This window comes from Bombina bombina, chromosome 7 (assembly GCF_027579735.1).
Source record: "Bombina bombina isolate aBomBom1 chromosome 7, aBomBom1.pri, whole genome shotgun sequence".
NCBI classification, from domain to species: Eukaryota; Metazoa; Chordata; class Amphibia; order Anura; family Bombinatoridae; genus Bombina; species Bombina bombina.
The window spans coordinates 64,554,990-64,575,958 of NC_069505.1; the positions used below are offsets into that span (position 1 = coordinate 64,554,990).

General features: G+C 39.0%; 1 protein-coding gene across 1 annotated transcript in view; it reads right to left on the reverse strand.

Moving 5' to 3' along the window:
• The window catches only part of TRAF6 (TNF receptor associated factor 6), a 219,202-nt gene extending 204,900 nt beyond the window's left edge, over positions 1 to 14,302 (reverse strand). The window contains 1 exon segment of the mRNA XM_053720146.1: positions 14,084 to 14,302. The gene's annotated coding sequence lies outside the window, so the exon portion shown is untranslated.
• Positions 14,303 to 20,969: the final 6,667 nt, after the last annotated feature.

Below are 20,969 nucleotides of genomic sequence, written 5' to 3' on the forward strand. Positions count from 1 at the left end.
CATCAAAAACGGTAGAATTTAGTAAAATGTATGCAAAGAAGACCAAGCTGCTGCTTTGCAAATCTGATCAACTGAAGCTTCATTCTTAAAAGCCCACGAAGTGGAGACTGATCTAGTAGAATGAGCTGTAATTCTGAGGCGGGGCCTGACCCGACTCCAAATAAGCCTGATGAATCAAAAGCTATAACCAAGATCCCAGGGAAATGGCAGAAGCCTTCTGACCTTTCCTAGAACCAGAAAAGATAACAGATTAGAAGTCTTCCTGAAATCTTTAGTAGCTTCAACATAATATTTCAAAGCTCTTACCATATCCAAAGAATGTAAGGATCTCTCCAAAGAATTCTTAGGATTAGGACACAAAGAAGGGACAACAATATCTCTATTAAATGTTGTTAGAATTCACAACCTTAGGAAGAAATTTAAATGAAGTCCACAAAACTGCCTTATCCTGATGGAAAATCATAAAAGGAGATTCACAAGAAAGAGCAGATAATTCAGAAACTCTTCTAGCAGAAGAGATGGCCAAAAGGAACAACACTTTCATAGGCTCAAACGGAGGAGCCTGTAAAGCCTTTAAAACCAAATTAAGACTCCAAGGAGAGATTAATTTAATGACAGGCTTGATACGAACCAAAGCCTGTACAAAACAGTGAATATCAGGAAGCTTAGCAATCTTTCTGTGAAAAAGAACAGAAAGAGCAGAGATTTGTCCCTTCAAGGAACTTGCAGACAAACCCTTATCCAAACCATCCTGAAGAAACTGTAAAATTCTAGGAATTCTAAAAGAATGCCAGGAGAATTTATGAGAAGAACACCATGAAATATAACTCTTCCAAACTCGATAATAAATCTTCCTAGAAACAGACTTACGAGCCTGTAACATAGTATTAATCAGAGTCAGAGAAACCTCTATGAATAAGCACTAGGCGTTCAATTTACCTTCAAATTTAATGATTTGAGATCCTGATGGAAAAACGGACCTTGAGACAGAAGGTCTGGCCTTGATGGAAGTGGCCAAGATTGGCAACTGGACATACGAACAAGATCTGCATACCAAAATCTGTGAGGCCATGCTGGAGCTACCAGCAACACAAACGATTGTTCAATGATGATCTTGGAAATCACTCTTGGAAGAAGAACTAGAGGCGGAAAGATATAAGCAGGTTGGTAACACCAAAGAACTGCTAACGCATCCACCGCTTCCGCCTGAGGATCCATGGACCTGGACAGGTACCTGGGTAGTGTCTTGTTTAAATGGGAAGCCATCAGATCTATTTCTGGAAGACCCCACATTTGAATAATCTGAGAAAACTCATCTGGATGGAGCGAACACTCCCCCGGATGTAAAGTCTGACCGCTAAGATAATCCGCTTCACAACTGTCTATACCTGGGATATGAACCGTAGAAATTAGACAGGAGCTGTATTCCACCCAAGCAAGTATCTGAGATACTTCTTTCATAGCTTGGGGACTGTGTCCCACCCTGATGATTGACATATGCCACAGTTGTGATATTGTCCATCTGAAATCAAATGAACGGTTCTCTCTTCAACAGAGTCCAAACCTGAAGAGCCTTGAAAATAGTACAGATTTCTAAAATATTGATTGGTAACCTCGCCTTTTGAGATTTTCAAACCCCTTGTGCTGTCAGAGATGCCCAGACAGCTCCCCAACCTGAAAGACTTGCGTCTGTTGTGATCAAAGTCCAATTTGGACTAACAAAAGAGGCCTCTTGAACTATACGATGGTGATCTAACCAAGTCAGAGAGAGGAACATTGGCATTTAAGGATATTAATTGTGATATCTTTGTATAATCCCTGCACCATTGGTTCAGCATACAAAGCTGGAGAGGTCTCATATGAAAATGAGCAAAGGGGATCGCGTCCAATGCTGCAGTCATGAGACTTAAAACTTCCATGCACATAGCTACTAAAGGGAATGATTGAGACTGAAGGTTCAGACAGGCTGAAACCAATTTTAAATTGTCTCTTGTCTGTGGACAGTGAATCTATCTGGAAACCTAAAAAGGTGACCCTTGTCTGAGGAATCAAGGAACTTTTTGGTAAATTGATCCTCCAACCATGTCTTTGAAGAAACAACACTAGTTGATTCGTGTGAGATTCTGCAGAATGTAAAGACTGAGCTAGTACCAAGATTTCACCCAAATAAGGAAACACCGCAATACCCCGTTCCAAATGGAAGAGCGACAAATTGGTAATGCTTGTCTAGAAAAGAGAATCTCAGAAACTGATAGTGGTCTGGATGAATCGGAATATAAAGATATGCATCCTGCAAGTCTATTGTAGACATATAATACCCTTGCTGAACAAAAAGCAGAATAGTCCTTATAGTCACCATTTTGAAAGTTGGCACTCTTACAAAACAATTCAAAATTTTCAGATCCAGAACTCGCCTGAATGAATTTTCTTTCTTTGGGATAATGAATAGATTTGAATAAAACCCCAAACCCTGTTCCTGAAACGGTACTAGTATGTTTACCCCTGAAAGCTCCAGGTCTGAAACAGACATCAGAAAAGCCTGAGCCTTTACTGGATTTGCTGGGATGCGTGAGAGAAAAAAAAAAATCTTCTCACAGGAGGTCTTACTCTGAATCCTATTTGGTACCCTTGAGAAACAATACTCTGAATCCATTGATTTCGGACAGAATCTGCCCAATTGTTTTGGAAGAATCTTAATCTGCCCCCCACCAGCTGAGCTGGAATGAGGGCCGCACCTTCATGCAGACTTTGGGGCTGGCTTTGGTTTCTTTAACAGCCTGGATTTACTCCATCTTGAAGAAGGTTTCCAATTGGAACCAGAATCTTTAGGGGAAGGATTAGGTTTCTGTTCCTTACTTTGTCAAAAGGAATGAAAACGGATAGAAGCTTTAGATTTACCCTTATGTCTTTTATCCAGAGGAAAAAAAAACTCCCTTCCCCCCCCCCCCCCAGTGACAGTTGAAATAATCGAATCCAACTGAGAACCAAATAACGTATTACCTTCGAAAGAAAGATCGTAATCTAGACTTAGATACCATTCCAGCATTCCAATATTTGAGCCAAAAAGCTCTTCTAGCTAAAATAGCTAAAGACATCAATTTAACATCAATTTTGAGGAAATCAAAAATGGCATCACAAATAAAATGATTAGCATGTTAAAGCAAGCGAACAATGCTAGACAAATCAGGATCCATTTCCTGTTACGCTAAACTTTCCAACCAAAACGTTGATGCAGCTGCAACATCAGCCATAGAAATGGCAGGCCTAAGAAGATGGCCAGAAAACAAATAAGCTTTCCTTAGATAGAATTAAAGTTTCCTATCTAAAGGATCTTTAAAAGAAATACTATCTTCCATAGGAATAGTAGTACGTTTAGCGAGAGTAGAAATAGCACAATCAACTTTGGAGATCTTTTCCCAAAACTCCAATCTAACTGCTGGCAAAGGATACAATTTATTAAACCTTGAAGAAGGAATAAAAGTACCACCAGGCCTATTCCATTCCTTAGAAATCATATCAGAAATAGCATCAGGAACTGGAAAAACCTCTGGAGTAACCACAGGAGGTTTATAAACAGAATTTAAACGTTTACTAGTTTTAATATCAAGAGGACTAGTTTCCTTAAAGGGACATAATACTCATATGCTAAATCACTTGAAACTGATGCAGTATAACTGTAAAAAGCTGACAGGAAAATATCACCTGAGCATCTCTATGTAAAAAAGGAAGATATTTTACCTCACAATCTCCTCAGCTCAGCAGAGTTAGTTCTGTGTAAAAAGTTATACTTCACCTGCTCCCAGCTGCAGGTAAACAAATTTAAAAAAATGAAGAAATGAACAGCAGCCAATCAGCATCAGCAGTGCTGAGGTCATGAACTCTTACTGTGATCTCATGAGATTTGACTTAACTCTCATGAGATTTCATAGCAAACTTCCTTTACCTGATTGGTGAAATAATATGAGAGTGCACGATGCTAGTCCCTTCAGATGTCCCAGGACAGACACACTAAAATGCTGCTTAGAAATCCTTTACAATGGGAGGTGGCTACTGAGGAACTTTTGAGGTAAAATATCTTTCTTTTTTACATAGAGATGTTCAGGTGATATTTTCTAATCAGCTTTTTACAGCTATGCTGCATCACTTTCAAGTGTTTAAACATTTGGGTATTATGGCCCTTTAAGGAAACTAGTCCTTTTTGATATTAATATCCAATATAATCAACACCTCTTTTAACAAGGAACGAATATACTCCATTTTAAATAAGTAGATTTGTCAGTGTCAATATCTGAGGAAGGATCTTCTGAATCCGATAGATCCTCATCAGGAGGAGGATAACTCAGTATGTTGTCGGTCATTTGAAATTTTATCAACCTTATGAGAAGTTTTAAAAGACCTTTTACATTTATTAGAAGGCGGGATGGCAGACAAAGCCTTCTGAATCGCATCAGCAATAAAATCTTTTATATTCACAGGTATATCATGTACATTAGATGTTGAAGGAACAACAGGCATTGTACTATTACTGATGGACACATTCTCTGCATGTAAAAGCTTATCATGACAACTATTACAAACCACAGCTGGAGATATAATCTCCACAAATTTACAACAAATGCACTTAGCTTTGGTAGAACTGTTATCAGGCAGCAGGGTCCCAACAGTGGTTTCTAAGACAGGATAAGATTGAGACATCTTGCAAATGTAAGAGAAAAAAAATAACATATAAAGCACAATTATCAATTTCCTTATATGGCAAGAGGCATATAGGAATGGGGTTTTAAATAATGAGAGTATTTGGCGCCAAGTATGACGCACAACGCAAACTGAAAATTTCTCACGCCAAGAATGACGCAATAAACTTTACCAATTTTCGCCCTTGCGAGCCTAATTTTGCCCGCGAAATTTAATGAAAAAGCAGTCAATTGAAAAAAAAAAAGACTAAACCCTAGGTAAGAAATATATTTTCCTAAATATGTTTTTCTCCCAAATATGAAACTGATAGTCTGCAAAAGGAAATATACATAAACCTGACTCATGGCAAATATAAGTACAATACATATATTTAGAACTTTATATTAATGCATAAAGTGCCAAACTATAACTGAGAGTGTCTTAAGTAATGAAAACATACTTACCGAAAGACACCCATCCACAGATAGCCAAACCAGTACTGTAACAGTTATTAGTAGAGGTAATGGAATATGAGAGTATATCGTTGATCTGAATAAGGGAGGTAGGAGATGAATCTATACGACTGATAACAGAGAACCTATGAAATAGATCCCCGCGAGAAAAACCATTGCATTTAATAGGTGATACTCCCTTCACATCCCTCTGACATTCACTGTACTCTGAGAGGAATCGGGCTTTAAAATTCTGAGAAGCACATATCAATGTATAAATGTTAGCACAAACTTACTTCACCACCTCCATAGGAGGCAAAAAGTTTGTAAAACTGAATTGTTGGTGTGGTGAGGGGTGTATTTATAGGCATTTTGAGGTTTGGGAAACTTTGCCCCTCCTGGTAGGATTTTATATCCCATACGTCACTAGCTCATGGACTCTTGCCAATTACATGAAAGAAAACAATTTTAGGGGCCGCCAACTCTCCTTGTACAGAAGGAAATTAAATTATCTGGTAAGCATAATTTATGTTTTCTTTCTTAATACAAGGAGAGTCCACTGCAACATTCCTTACTGTTGGGAAACATATACCCAAGCGCTAGAGGACACTGAATGGACAAAAGAGAGGCGGACCCTAATCTGAGGGCACCACAGCCTGCAAAACCTCTCTCTCGAAGGCTGCTTCAGCTGAAGCAAAAACATCAAACTTTTAAAATTTAGAAAAAGTGTTTAAGTAGGACCAAGTGGCCTCGTTCTTAAAGGCCCAGGAGGAAGCCACTGCTCTAGGAGAATGAGACGTAATTCTCTGAGGAGGTCTATGTCCCGCTGTCTCATAGTCTAAGCGGATAAGACTCCTTAACCAAAAAGATAAGGAAGTCGAAGAGACCTTCTGGCCCTTACGCTTCCCAGAATATGAAACAAATAAGGAAGAAGCTTGTCTAAAATCCTAGTAGCTTGAAGATAAAACTTCAAGGCGCAAACCACGTCCAAGTTATGAAGTAAACGTTCCTTCGAGGAGGAAGGATTAGGACACAATGAAGTGACCACAATCTCTTGATTGATGGACAGAGATTATTATATTCAGGAAATTCAAAAGCAATTGTCTGATACACATATATATCTGCCACTGAGTAATAATCCACTGTCCAAGATACAATTAGAAATTAAGAGATGCCTCCACAGAGCTAATGAAGTTGGATCATTCCTGAAGAGGTTATTAAGTTCCTAACAATCCCACATCCAAAGATGCCCATTTTTTATACACTTCCAAAGGTGCATAAAAATGAAAAAGAACCCCCTGGCCGCCCCATTGTCTCTGTGGTGCGATCTGTTTTTTAAAATATCGCAATTTACCTTGATAAGATACTGAGACCCTTTGTGGAAAAATCTAACTTTTATTAAAGATACAGGAAATTTTCTAGGTAAAGTGTGCGATTTTAATCCGCCTACAACTAAATTTATCTTTTATAGTTTAGATGTATCTAGTTTATATACACGTCAATTCCCCATTCCAGCGGTATATAGGTTATAAACAAAACATTGATGCAATCCAAACTATATGGACAAACCGAATGTGATTTTATAATAGTTATTGGAGATTATTCTATATCAAAACTACTTCCTCTTCAAAGATCAGTTTTATTTGCAGTTAAAAGGTGCTATGGGTTCCAACGTCACTCCGACCACATTTTTATGAATTGTTTTGAAGAACATTTTTGTTTATGAGAACACTTTATTTAATCAGTGTGGCACCACCTGGTGGCGCTACATAGACAACATATTCGGCATATGGTTGGGTGACGTTGGAACCCTATTAGAATTTTTATCCCAGCTCAATGGAGCCACTGATCACATTAAATTTACCCTTATGTACAATGAGGAGGGGATCAATTTCGTTGACACGGTACAAGAATGATCAGGGTATACAAGTAGATATATACAACAACAAAAAAGTATAGATCGTAATAACTTGTTACATTTTGATAGTGTCCATCCTGTACCCCTAAAAAAAAATCATTGCCGAAAAGTCAACTTTTGCGAGTGGGTAGGATTGTGTCCAACAAAGAGATACTAATATCTAGAGTAAGTGAAATGGCAGACCTATTTAAGGAGGAGTGGGTATCCTGAAGATTTAATCCAAGAAGAAATTAAGCACATTTTGAAAATGTATGATAGCCCACCAACTAATGGGAAAAATACCAGACAAGGTGTCAATAATAAAGAGAGATAATGCGTTTAATAAAAATTGGGATATACTAATCCCCACATTATAGAATTCCAAAAAACCCCGATGGCAGTTTAAAAGAGGGCAAAAAATTTGAGAGATATACTCATTAAATCAGACATAGGGAGTGAAAGAATAGCCAAACAAACTCTTTTGGGACATAAAAGAGATGGATGTTTTCCATGTCTTGGTTGCTGCAATTGTAACAACCTTATTAAAAAGGTAAATACTTTTTTCATCCCAGAACGGGCAATACATATTCCATCTCAAGATTTTTTACTTGTAATACAGAGTATGTCATATATATCCTAAAATGCCTGTGTTCCAAAATCTATGTAGGGGAAACTACTAGGAGGGTCTATCTCCAGTAGCCTGCCATTTCAAGGAAGCCGCTCATGCAGTAAACCAATTTAGGTACCAGATTATAAATTCAAATTGAGAGGAGAGGGGGAGATAGGGAGAGAAAACTGAAACAAAGAGGCTTTTTGGATATATTATTTAGAAACAAAAGGACCGTTTGGTATGAATAAGGACTGGGATTTTTATAAAATTTAAATGTATTACAATTTTTGTAGATATATAGTGTGTTAATATGCCCCATTTTTGATAGTCTTTACAAATTAAAATACCTTTGTACTGACAAGTGGTGTACTTGATAGCTGCTCTAATAACCATACAATGTCTTAATGTGATAAGGATTACATGGCACTATTTTGCAACTCTAGATGTATTTACTTTGAAATAGCAGTGATCGAGTTAAATTATGTGGGAGGTGTTAAGCAATTACCTGTGTGATGTCATAGTAGGGAGGTGTCTGTATAGGCTATTTAAGGACACTCATTGTGTTTTAATTTATACATGACTAAGGACCGATACTTTTTCTGGCTGCAATAAAACGTTTGTATTTGACCTTCGGTGCTGCTGTACTTTGCTTTATGGATATTCATTTGAGGCTTTTGTGGTGTGAAGCCTAACAGCGTGCATGTTGTTTGTTACACTGGTGCTATAGGGTCTTGGACTTTTTAACCTTAACTTTATGCCAAGGAAATCTACGCTCTTCACACCAGAATAAGTAGGTTCTCCACACCATATGATAGATGCGACAAGTAACCCGGTTTACGAGCTTGAATGAGAGTATCAATGACTCTCTCAGAAAACCCTTTCTTGGCTGGGACTAAGAGTTCAATCTCCTCGCAGTCAGCCTCAGAGAATCTAGATTTTGGAGGACAAAAGGACCTTGTTCCAGCAGATCCATGCAACAAGGTAACCTCCATAGAGGAGAAGATGACATCCTAACTAGATCCGCGAACCACATCCTTCGTGGCCACAACGGAGCAATCAGTATCACTGACGCTCGCTTTTGCTTGATGCGGGCCACTACAAAAAAAAGGTAGATTAGATTGAACCTCCAAGGCACTGCTAATGCATCTATTATCTCCGCCTGAGAATCCCTGGACCTCGACCCATATCTGGGTAGTTTGGTATTGAGACAAGACGCCATGAGATCTATCACCGGTCCCCTTCTTTTTTCAATCAACACGTAATAATTAGGTCCCTTAATAAAGTCCCACGGGTTTCAATATCGTTTGTATGCTGATGACACCCAAATCTACCTCTCTGCACCAGAACTCTCTCTCTCCTTGCAAACTCGAGTCACTGTCTCTAATATCTCATCTTAGATGTCCTCTCACTACCTTAAGCTAAATCTCTCCAAAACTGAGCTCCTTATTTCCCCCACCCCATTTTCAAAATTCTCCACCCCCAACTTCTCTATAAATCTCGATAACTCCATCATTACCCCTACCCCACATACCTGATGTCTTGGGGTCACACTTCACTCAGACCTTTCTTTCACTCCTCACATTCAGTCCTTGGCTAAAACCTGCCGCTTCCACCTTAAAAACATCTCTAAAATTAGGCATTTCCTTGCATAAGACATAACTAATGGCTAGATTACGAGTTTTGTGGTAAGAGCGGCTCGGTGCTAACTTGCAAGTTATAACCACTGCTCACCTCCCTATAGCGCTGCTATTACAGGTTTTCATAAACCCGGCGTTAGCAGGCAATATTGCAGCGTTGAGCAAAATTGAGCTCCATACCGCACTCCAATACCAGCGCTGCTTTGAGCTGGTTTTACGTGCTCATGCACGATTTCCCCATAGACATCAATGGGGAGAGCCGGCTAAAAACACCTGCAATAAAGGAGCGTAAAGCTCCGTAATGCTGCCCCATTGATTCCTATGGGGAAAGAAAAGTTATGTTTACACCTAGCATAAACCCTGATTCTAAACACCCCTAATCTGCCGCCCCCAACATTACACTTATTAACCCCTAATCTGCCGCCCCCAATGTCACCACCACCTACCTACACTTATTAACCCCCAACATCGCCGCCATCTACATTACACTTAGTAACACCTAATCTGCCGCCGGACATCGCCGACACCTACATTACACTTATTAACCCCTAATCTGCTACCCCCAACATCGCCGACGCCTACATTACACTTAGTAACCCCTAATCTGCCGTTCCCAACATCGCCAACACCTACCTACACTTATTAACCCCTAATCTGCCGCCACCTACATTAGTTATTAACCTCTAATCTGCCGCCAATAACATCACCGCCACCTACATTACACTTATTAACCCCTAATCTGCCGTCCCCAATGTCGCTGCCACTATATTAAAGTTATAAACCCCTAAACCTAACCCTAAGTGTAACCCTAACACCCACTAACTTTAATATAAATTGAAATAAATCTAAATAAAAATTACTATCATTAACTAAATAATTACTATTTAAAACTAAATACTTACCTATAAAATAAACCCTAAGATAGCTACAATATAACTAATAGTTGCATTGTAGCTAGCTTAGGTTTTATTTTTATTTCACAGGCAAATTTGTATTTATTTTAACTAGGTAGACTAGTTAGTAAATAGTTATTAACTATTTTCTAACTACCTAGCTAAAATAAATAAAAATTTACCTGTAAAATAAAACCTAACCTGTCTTACACTAACACCTAACCTTACACTACAATTAAATAAATTACATTAATACAATTAACTAAATTACAAAAAACAACACTAAATTACACAAAATAAAAAAGAAATTATCAAATATTTAAACTAATTACACCTAATCTATTAGCCCTATCAAAATAAAAAAGCCCCCCAAAATAAAAAAACCCTAGCCTAAACTAAACTTCCAATAGCCCTTAAAAGGGCCTTTTGCTGTGCATTGCCCCAAAGAAATCAGCTCTTTTACCTGTAAAAAAAATAATACAAACAACCCCCCAAACAGTAAAACCCACCACCCACACAACCAGCCCCCCAAAAAAATACCCATCTAAAAAACCTAAGCTCCTCATTGCCCTGAAAATGGCATTTGTATGGGTATTGCCCTTAAATGGGGATTTAGCTCTTTTTCTGCCCAAACCCTAAGCTAAAAATAAAACCCACCCAATAAACCCTTAAAAAAACTAACACTAACCTCCGAAGAGCCACTTACAGTTTTTGAAGACAGAATCCTTCCTCAGCGAAGCCGGCAGAAGTCTTCATTTAGACGGCATCTTCCATCTTCATCCATCCGGCACAGAGCAGCTCCATCTTCAAGACATCCGGAGCGGAGCATCCTCTTCCGACGATGGCTTACGAAGAATGAAGGTTCCTAAGGGACGTCATCCAAGATGGCGTCCCTTGAATTCCGATTGGCTGATAGAATTCTATCAGCCAATCGGAATTAAAGGTGAAAAAATCCTATTGGCTGATGCAATCAGCCTATAGGATTGAGCTCGCATTCTAATGGCTGATTGGAACAGCCAATAGAATGCGAGCTGATTGGAACAGCCAATAGGATTTTTTCACCTTTAATTCCGATTGGCTGATAGAATTCTATCAGCCAATCGGAATTCAAGGGACGCCATCTTTGACTATGTCCCTTAAAGGAAACTTCATTCTTCGTTAGCCATCGTCAGAAGAGGATGCTCCGCGGCGGATGTCTTGAAGATGGAGCCGCTCCGGATAAATAAAGATAGAAGATGCCGTCTGGATGAAGACTTCGTTGAAGCGCTTCGTTGAGGATGGATGCCCAGTCTTCAAAAACTGTAAGTGGATCTTTGGGGGTTAGTGTTAGGTTTTTTTTTAAGAATTTATTGGGTGGGTTTTATTTTTAGCTTAGGGTTTGGGCAGAAAAAGAGCTAAATGCCCTTTTAAGGGCAATGCCCATACAAATGCCCTTTTCAGGGCAATGGGGAGCTTAGGTTTTTTTAGATAGGATTTTATTTGGGGGGGTTTGGTTGTGTGGGTGGTGGGTTTTACTGTTGGGGGGCAATGCCCCGCAAAAGGCCCTTTTAAGGGCCATTGGTTGGTAGTTTATTGTAGGCTAGGGTTTTTTTTTTTTATTGGGGGGGGCTTTTATTATTTTGATAGGGCTATTAGATTAGGTGTAATTAGTTTAAATATTTGATAATTTATTTTTTATTTTGTGTAATTTAGTGTTTGTTTTTGTAATTTAGTTAATTGTATTTAATGCAATTTATTTAATTTTAGTGTAATGTTAGGTGTTAGTGTAACTCAGGTAAGGTTTTATTTTACAGGTAAATTTGTATTTATTTTATCTAGGTAGCTAGTAAATAGTTAATAACTATTTAGTAACTAGTCTACCTAGTTAAAATATATACAAACTTGCCTGTGAAATAAAAATAAAACCTAAGCTAGCTACAATGTAACTATTAGTTATATTGTAGCTAGCTTAGGTTTTAATTTACAGGTAAGTATTTAGTTTTAAATAGGAATTATTTAGTTAATGATAGTAATTTTTATTTAGATTTATTTTAATTATATTAAAGTTAGTGGGTGTTAGGGTTAGAGGTTTAGGGGTGAATAACTTTAGTATAGTGGAGGCGATTTTGGGGCAGCAGATTAGGGTTAATAACAGTAACGTAGGTTGCGGCGATGTTAGGGACAGCAGATTAGGGGTTAATATTTAACTAGTGTTTACGATGTGGGAGTGCGGCAGTTTAGGGGTTAATATGTTTATTATAGTGGCTTTGAGGTCCGGAATGGCAGATTAGGGGTTAATAAATTTATTTTAGTGTTTGCAATGCAGGAGGACCTCGGTTTAGGGGTTAATATGTAGTTTATGAGTGTTATTGTACTTTTAATCACTTTAGTTATGAGTTTTATGTTACGGGCTTTGTAACATAAAAGCCATAACTACTGACTTTCAGTTTACGGTATGGATCTCGACGGTATAGGCTGTACCGCTCACTTTTTGGCCGGACAGGCAAACTCGCAATATCGGCACTGTGGAAGTCCCATTGAAAAAGGACTTTTTGAAAGCTGCGGTAGTTACGTTGCGTTACGGCCAAAAAGGTGTACGGGACAGATACATAAATGCAAGACTCGTAATACCAGCAGTAGTGAAAAAGAGCCATAACAATGCTTTTTTCACTCATACTGCAAAACTCGTAATCTAGCCGTAAGATTTTAATCCACTCTCTTATTTCCTGCCTCGACTACTGCAACTTCATCCTCTCTGGTGTCCCTAGCTGCCACCTAGCTCCTTAACAATCCATAATGAATCCCTCTGCCAGGCTCATCTTCCTTACATGTCGCTCTTCATCCGCTGCACCTAGGGTTGCCACCTCAGCCATGTTTTCCTGGACACTTATTAGTTACACATGCTGCAGGGTGTGTAGAGGGAAACATGAATTGCACTCCTGGACAACACACTAATAGTTATCCTAGACAGCACTATTCATGTTCCTCTCTGCATACCCTGCAGTATGTGTAATAAGTGTCCAGGAAAACATGGCCGAGGTGGTAACCCTAGCTGCACCTCTCTGACAATCCTTTCACTGGCTTCCTCTTGTCTCCAGATATTCTCCCTCCCATCTCCTTCACTCTGCTCACAACCTCCTACTCTCCTCCTCACATTCCAGTTTACCAGACTTCTCTAGACGGGCTCCCATCTTATGGAACTCTCTGCCTCGCTCCACAAGACTCTACCCTAGTTTTAACAGCTTCAAGCACTCCCTAAAGACTCTACTATTCAGGGATGCAATACAACCTACACTAACCTTTCCTAACTCCATTGCTATTCCCTTGAACCCCTTAGCATGTAAACTTATTACCCCAGCAGTTTGTAGATCACCCTCATAAGAGCCGATTACAGCAGTGCAACTCTCGGCAGGGCCCTTTACCCATTTGATCCCTATAAATGTTACCTTGTATACCGCAGCGGAATCTGTTGGCGCACAACAAATACCTGATAATATTAATAATAGTAGTGTCTATTACATGTGGTTATATAAAAATCTGGGTATATTGTCCCTTTGAATACACTTTTACGATAGCTATAGCTTTTATTAGAAGTATTTTTGCTAATGTGTACATTACAAAAATGCTTCCATTTAAACTAAAATACATCTATATTGATTCCAATTTTGGCTGGAATGTCCATTCAAAGACAAATGTGGAGCCTGGCATGTGCTCCTTCAGTTGTAAGGGCTGGAAAATCCAAATGTGTCAGGCTAAAAAGATAGAGCAAAACAGATAATGAAAGTATACTGCAATGTTTTACTCTGCATAAGTATGCACTCTCTATTACAGTAACATGGTGTTTACGGATTCTTTACTTAGATTTCTTGTGACTTCCCAGGTCATGCTCTGCTACTTTATGTCCCGTCTACTCAATCATCACTATGTCTCTCGGTACTCACAAGCTGTTTCAGTGTCAGTCTTCTCTCTCACAGCTTTTTCTCTGTATATGTATAAGCGTCTCAGTCCTCTATCAGTCCCAGTTCCCACGGGTGTTACATTCTTTATCAAAGTCGCAAGCCTCTCTATCACACACTGTTAATAGCTGCCTCACTCTATGTGAATTGTGAAAGTCTCTTAGACATGTCTCCCCCTTCTACCTCCGTGATCGATACCGTATCTGTAACTCACCACTTGGTGCTGTCAGTTACTTCCGGGTACCACTCCTGCTGGAACCGAAGCATTTCCGGAACGTTCCATATGACCCCGGAAGTATATAAAAAAATGTTTTTTAATGCATTAATATGGCCTCGCTTTCGATACTTTACGCATGCATCTGTCAAAGTGTGTGAATTCTAAATTAATCGTTACGCATGCGCAGTACGTCACTTGCGTTACGCAATACTAAACCAGGGGGGAAGCCTAGTTCTTCATGCTTTACATATTTGCATTTAGCAGTGACCTCCATTATAACAAGGAGTCAGGAACCATATTTGTTTTAGCTTGAACTTTCGAAACGAAACTGGATGTAAAAAAACAAATTCTCTGCTATAACTTTTAATTGGTGCCATTGTATTTGGAACAATGAAGTTGGTGTGTTTAGAGTAGAAGAGGTCTCGCCCTCTGTAATATTGAAAATGAATAGCAAGGTACATATCATACTTTGTTTACATAAGGGGAAGTATGGGATATTTTTATGATAGCCTATAACAGTGATGGCTAACCTTGGCATCTCAGATTTTGAAACTACATTTCCCATGATTCTAAGGCACTATGCAATATAGGTGAGCATCATGGGAAATGTAGTTCGGAAACATCAGGGTGCCAAAATTAGCCATCACTGATTTATAATCTTAGGGGAGAGGGAAGGTCACCAGTGTTTTATTTTACTTGTACCAGGGAAGGTAGGCACTGCGTTTCTTAAAGGGATACAAAACCCATTTTTTCTTTCTTTCATGATTCAGATAGAGCATACAATTTTCAAATTTATTTCTAGTATCTTATTTTAATTCATTCTCTTTGTATCCTTTGTTGAAAATTAACAAGTAGACTCAGAAGCTGCTGATTGGTGACTGCACATATATGCCTCTTGCCATTGACTTTTAGCTATCTCCCTAGTAGTTCATTACTGCTCTTCCAACAAAGGATACCAAGAGAATGAAGCAAATTAGATAATAGACAATATATATAGTTGTTTAAAATTATATGTGCTATCTGAATCATAAAATAACTTGTTTTGTTTCATGTCCCTTTAATAAAGGCTAAACTTTATGCACTCCCTACCTACTTCTGGCTGCATATGGACAGGAAGCAGATTTGGCTGCGAGACATGTAAACTCAGTGTGAAAGCCATAGGCACTGGTCAGTAAATGAATAAATCAAGTCTTGAGGCAGCTGGTTCTCTTATTGGCTGACTGAATTTTAAGGGACACAAAAGTGCAAAACGAAAATGCAATTTAATGGGTTAGATCATTTTATTATTACACTATTGCTTGCATAAAAAGGTGTGTTTAACTCATACAAAGGGGTTATGCATAGTCCACTCCAGAGAAGCAATGGACTACTGGGACCTTTCTGATCACAGCTAGTGAGCCAATTACAAGAGGCAAATGTTTATAATCACCAGTTAGCTCTTAGTTGTGCATTGTTGCTCCTGAATTTACCTAGGTTTGTTTTTCAACACAGGATAAGAAAATTATGTAAATTTGGTATCAGTAGTAAATGTAAAAGTCTCTTAAAGGCTAACCTACACCAGCTAACATACTCCAGCAAAGATATGTATACATAAAGTGTGAGCCTCATGTGCATGTCTTACCCAGAACCTTTTGTTGCATTGGAATTCATGTCAGACATCCCAACCTGCAAAAACTTATTTCAGGGAGATGGCTTTACCGGCTACTGCGCAACTCCTCCCCCCAAAAAAAAGTTGTTTAATGTCCCTTTAAATTGTTACCTGCCTGGCCAAATTATATATACTGTATAATTTTTTATTTTTTTTGGCTTGACTAAACTAAATAGAGTATATGAGATTGACATCCCGGGGTTTTCTAATTTAGAAGTGAAATACATTTTAAGGCCTGAACTTTTTTTTTTAAGATCTATACATTGGTTTTATCTACAAGTAAATAGCTGTTCAATTGACAGATTAATATAAACTTTAAAAATATACTAATTTCAGCCTCAATGCAACCTGAGTGGGAAAAGGATAAGATGAGTATTGGAATGGTTGTAGATGTACAAGTTATCTGACACACGGGTTAGATAAATTTAAAGGCTCAGGGAAACAAGGTAATATTCAGCCATGAATTGAAGAAAAAAAAGAAAAACTAGCTTTCTGAGAGACACGTGAACTTTGGAACAAGTGAATGAACACTGTAAATTGGGTGTCCCAATAAAATGCATATTGCAAGTTACAGTAATGCTGACACAGGCCTCTGACGAAGTAGGGAGATTCCCTACGAAACGCGTAAGGCCACGCCCACCGCATCACGTCACCACGTCAGCCGTTTCAGCTATCGCAACCGCAAGCAAGCCGGCTTTTTTTCTTGCGCTTCAGCTGTTCAGAAGACTGAGCGTGGTGGTAACTGTATTTATATAAACTTTGAACAGAACAATTAACTGTTGGTGTGTTTTTTGAACACTTTTAATCCCTTCTGGGGACAATTTTGGGACCGTAGGAGTCTCTGTTACTGGACATCATTAGTGAGGAACTAACATCTATAACCTCCAGACCGAGTGAGCTGTATCAAATACATTGCTACAGATTTGCCTTGAGAGACTCAGAAAGTTGTTCTCCCAGTGCCTCAACATACCTCACATGTTTGAGGTTTGAATGTGTGAGTTTGAAATTGTATATTTTAATAAATTTGTGCCTGTTTAAAACATATTACACTTAGAGGGGATGCGCCCTGCCTCTGTTCTTTTCCTTATCTTTTAGTGGATCCGGTTCCAGAAACCGTGTATTATGGTGGCAGCAACCTCTACTATGTAAATTGAATCTTTGGAAACATCATTTGAACGCAATTTAAACATCATATATCCTTTTTTATGTGGGGCGCTTTTTAGTGTGTTGTATTATTTGTACAGTAATGCTGACATGATAAAAATGTGTGTAATCCTTGATGTTTACTTATATGGGACTTTAGATACTCTAATTTGCACCAAGCACACTCACCTTCTCTGGGCCACCGCGTTACAAACCAGTCACCGGCACTTAGTCACAGCAGCTCAGGTCTGTTCTCGCCCTGCACACTCCTCATTGGTGCATTCTCGAACGGCTTCAGCGCATCACGTCCTGCTACCATGGTAACGGAGGCAACTATCCCGGCACAACCCACTTCTGGGATATTGTATTTAATTTGTGGGCTTCAGGGAGCCGCTATTGCAATGCGTAAGACTCCCAGAACATCCGGGAGAGTTGAGATGTCTGCAATGTATCCAGAGATCTTCTGTGGTAAAAACAAGATTTCTGAATTATCTAGATTTGTTAAAGTGAAGGTCAATTTCGATGATTTAGTGCCCGGTTTTTAATAATCCTATTGAAAACAAGGGCACTTTAATTCATCAAAATTAACATTTCACTTGTTTTCTTCAAAAACTTACCTTTTAATCCTGACAGCCGATGCATCGCTTCCTCCACCCATTGCAAGCCCTCTTTGCGGGTCCAAAATGAAGAATCCAGCTTCCTTCAATCACGGTGTTGCCGGATTTGTCATTTCTGACGTATGAAGAGGCTTCCGTCAGCCGGGGGAATCGCTGGAGCGGCTGTCTGGATTAAAAGGTACATTTTTAATAAAACGAGTGAAATGTCAATTTTGATGAATTAATGTGCCCTTGTTTTCAATAGGATTATTAAAAACCGGGCACTAATTCATTGAAATTGACCTTCACTTTAGTGGACTACACAATGAGTTATTTTCTCTACATTTTGTGCATAGTGAGGGGTTTTAATCTTACTTTTTGTCTCCCCTTAATTTTAAAAGTTGTTGGTTTCCAGAAGCTCTGTAACTCTCAGTAATAGCACTATTACGAACAAACTCTGCCCAAGGTAACAGTTCATACCAATTATTGTGGTGATCTGAGACATGGCAACGGAGGAACTGTTCCAGAGCTTGATTAGACCGTTCTGCAGCCCCATTGGATTGAGGGTGATATGCCGAGGAGAATGAAAGCTGGATCCCCATTTGAGCACAAAAAAAATGCCAACATCTGGAGACAAACTGGCTACCCCTTGGGTAACTCATGTAAACGGAAGACCTCCCGGGCAAAAATTAAAGGAAGCTTCTGAGCGGTAGGCAACTTCTTCAAGGGAATGCAATGTGACATTTTAGAAAAACGGTCAACCACCATAAGAATAACAGTATTGCCATTGGAAACAGGAATGAAGTCCATGGAAAGATGTGTCCAAGGATGCTCACCATTAGCAATAGGTTGAAGAAGAGCCACAGGAAGACGTAGAGGAGTCTTATTCTGGGCACAAACTGAGCAGGAGGCAACATACGCAGCAACATCAGAACGAAGACCTGGCCATCAGAATTGTCGAGTGACAGACCAAATCATTTGGTTCTTGCCTGGGTGACCTGCGGCTTTAGAATAGTGGTAAGTGTGCAAAAATTTAGTTTGAAGATTCTCAGGAACAAAACACTTACCAGTAGGTTTCTCAGGAGCTGCATTAGTTTGTGCAGCCAGGATCTCCTACCGCAAGGGAGAAGTCAAATTAGTATGTATGGTAGCCAAAATATGGTCAGGAGGTATAACTGGAGTAGGTACAGACTCCTCCTTGGACAGATGGGAAAATTGTCGAGAGAGGGCATCAGCCCTAACATTCTTACTACCAGGCAGGTAGGAGACCACATAATTAAACCAAGACAAAAATAGCGCCCATCTGGCCTGTCTGGGCGACAAACATTTTGCTTCAGATAGATAAGTTAAATTCTTGTGGTCAGTAAGAATGAGCACTGGCACGCTAGTACCCTCGAGAAGATGCCTCCATTCCTTGAGTGCCAAAATTATGGCCAGTAATTCCCTGTCACCAATTTCATAATTGCACTCCGCTGGAGACAATTTCTTAGAGAAGAAACCATACGGATGCAAGGAACCATGAGGTGTAGGACGTTGAGACAAGAGGGCACCTACTCCAGTCTCAGACGCATCGACCTCAAGAACGAAAGGCAGGACAGGGTTAGGATGAGCCAGAACTGGAGCGGCAGCAAAGGCAGTCTTAAGACTATCAAAGGCCTTAATGGCAGTAGGTGACCAATGGAGTGGATCATTCTCTTTACGGGTCATGTCTGTTATAGGTTTGACCAAGGAAGAAAAGTTTTTAAAAAACTTTCTATAGTAATTGGCGAACCCCCAAAAACATTGAATAGACCGAAGACCAACTGGGCGAGGCCACTGCAGAACTGCAGATAATTTGTCAGGATCCATGGAGAACCCTGCAACGGAGATAACATAACCTAGGAAGGTTACTTGAGTCTGATGGAACTCACATTTCTTGAGTTTACAAAACAGGCCGTTCTCACGTAGTCTCTGAAGAACCTGTGTAACATCAGAACGATGAGCCTCAAGTGTGGGTGAGTGTATGAGGATGTCGTCCAAGAACACCACAACACACTGTTGCAACATATCTCGTAGGACATCATTAATGAATTCCTGGAAAACAGCAGGAGCATTACATAGGCCAAAGGGCATTGCATGATACTCATAATGCCTGCTCCTGGTGTTAAATGCTGTTTTCCATTCGTGGCCCTCCTTGATCCTAATGAGATTATATGCTCCTCTCAAATCAAGTTTAGTAAAGACCGTAGATCCCTTGAGGCAGTCAAAGAGTTCCGTAATGAGCGGAATAGGGTAAGCATTCTTAATGGTATGTCAAGGTATTTGAAATATTATTAAATAATATATAGAAGTATATTTATGTTTATTTAATAAAGCTGTGGATGTGCACATGGTCTGTAAAACAAAGGATTATTTCTAAGAGTTCTCCCCCACTTCTTCAATTAACACAGGTAAAATTCTGAATACACATCTCCAGGATGTCTCCAAAAGCTTGACAATACAACATTTGGTTTAATTAAAATGTAGCCACAGTTTCAGAAAACCATATGTATGATTGCTTGGGAATGTGAGATAAAATCTATTTACCCCTCCCAATATACCTAGGAATCTAGCTCAGGTGACAAGTCATGTGAGATTTTCAGCATTTGCCCTTTGGTGCAGGGGACCCCATGTGGAGTGGGAGACAGGGAGTCTGAAGTTACTGAAAGGGCAGTTAGAACGTTAGGATAACAGCACATGAATTGAAAACAACTGTAGTTAGATTTCAAATAAAATATACTAGGAAAATAAATACAAGACATACAGGTTTTGAAAACATAAAAGATCTTACTTAGCCTCTGTGTTTTTAAGAATATAAATAAATACTTGTGAACCTGGAAAGAAATAATTGATGATACTGAATCTTATTTCAGATGGACCCTAGACATATGAACGCTTGGATCACTTCTAATAATTATTTCTATTTTTATTGCAGACAACCATTGGTCATGGGCATCAATCTATGCACTTAGAAAGAGATGGAATGCCTGCATGAAATGAAATAAATCATATCATATGAATGTGAAATAAATGTTTATAAAGTTTTAAATACATCTTGTAAAATATAGTGAGATGAAGATATGGAAGTTACTTTGATGTGATATGACTATGAAATATACATTTTTTTGTTAGGCTAAATTAAATATAAATTATTTTAATATAATGTTAGATATATGTGATGTTTCATATCAAAATGATCAGAAAATTCATTAACCCCTTAATGACCGAGGACGTGCAGGGTACGTCCTC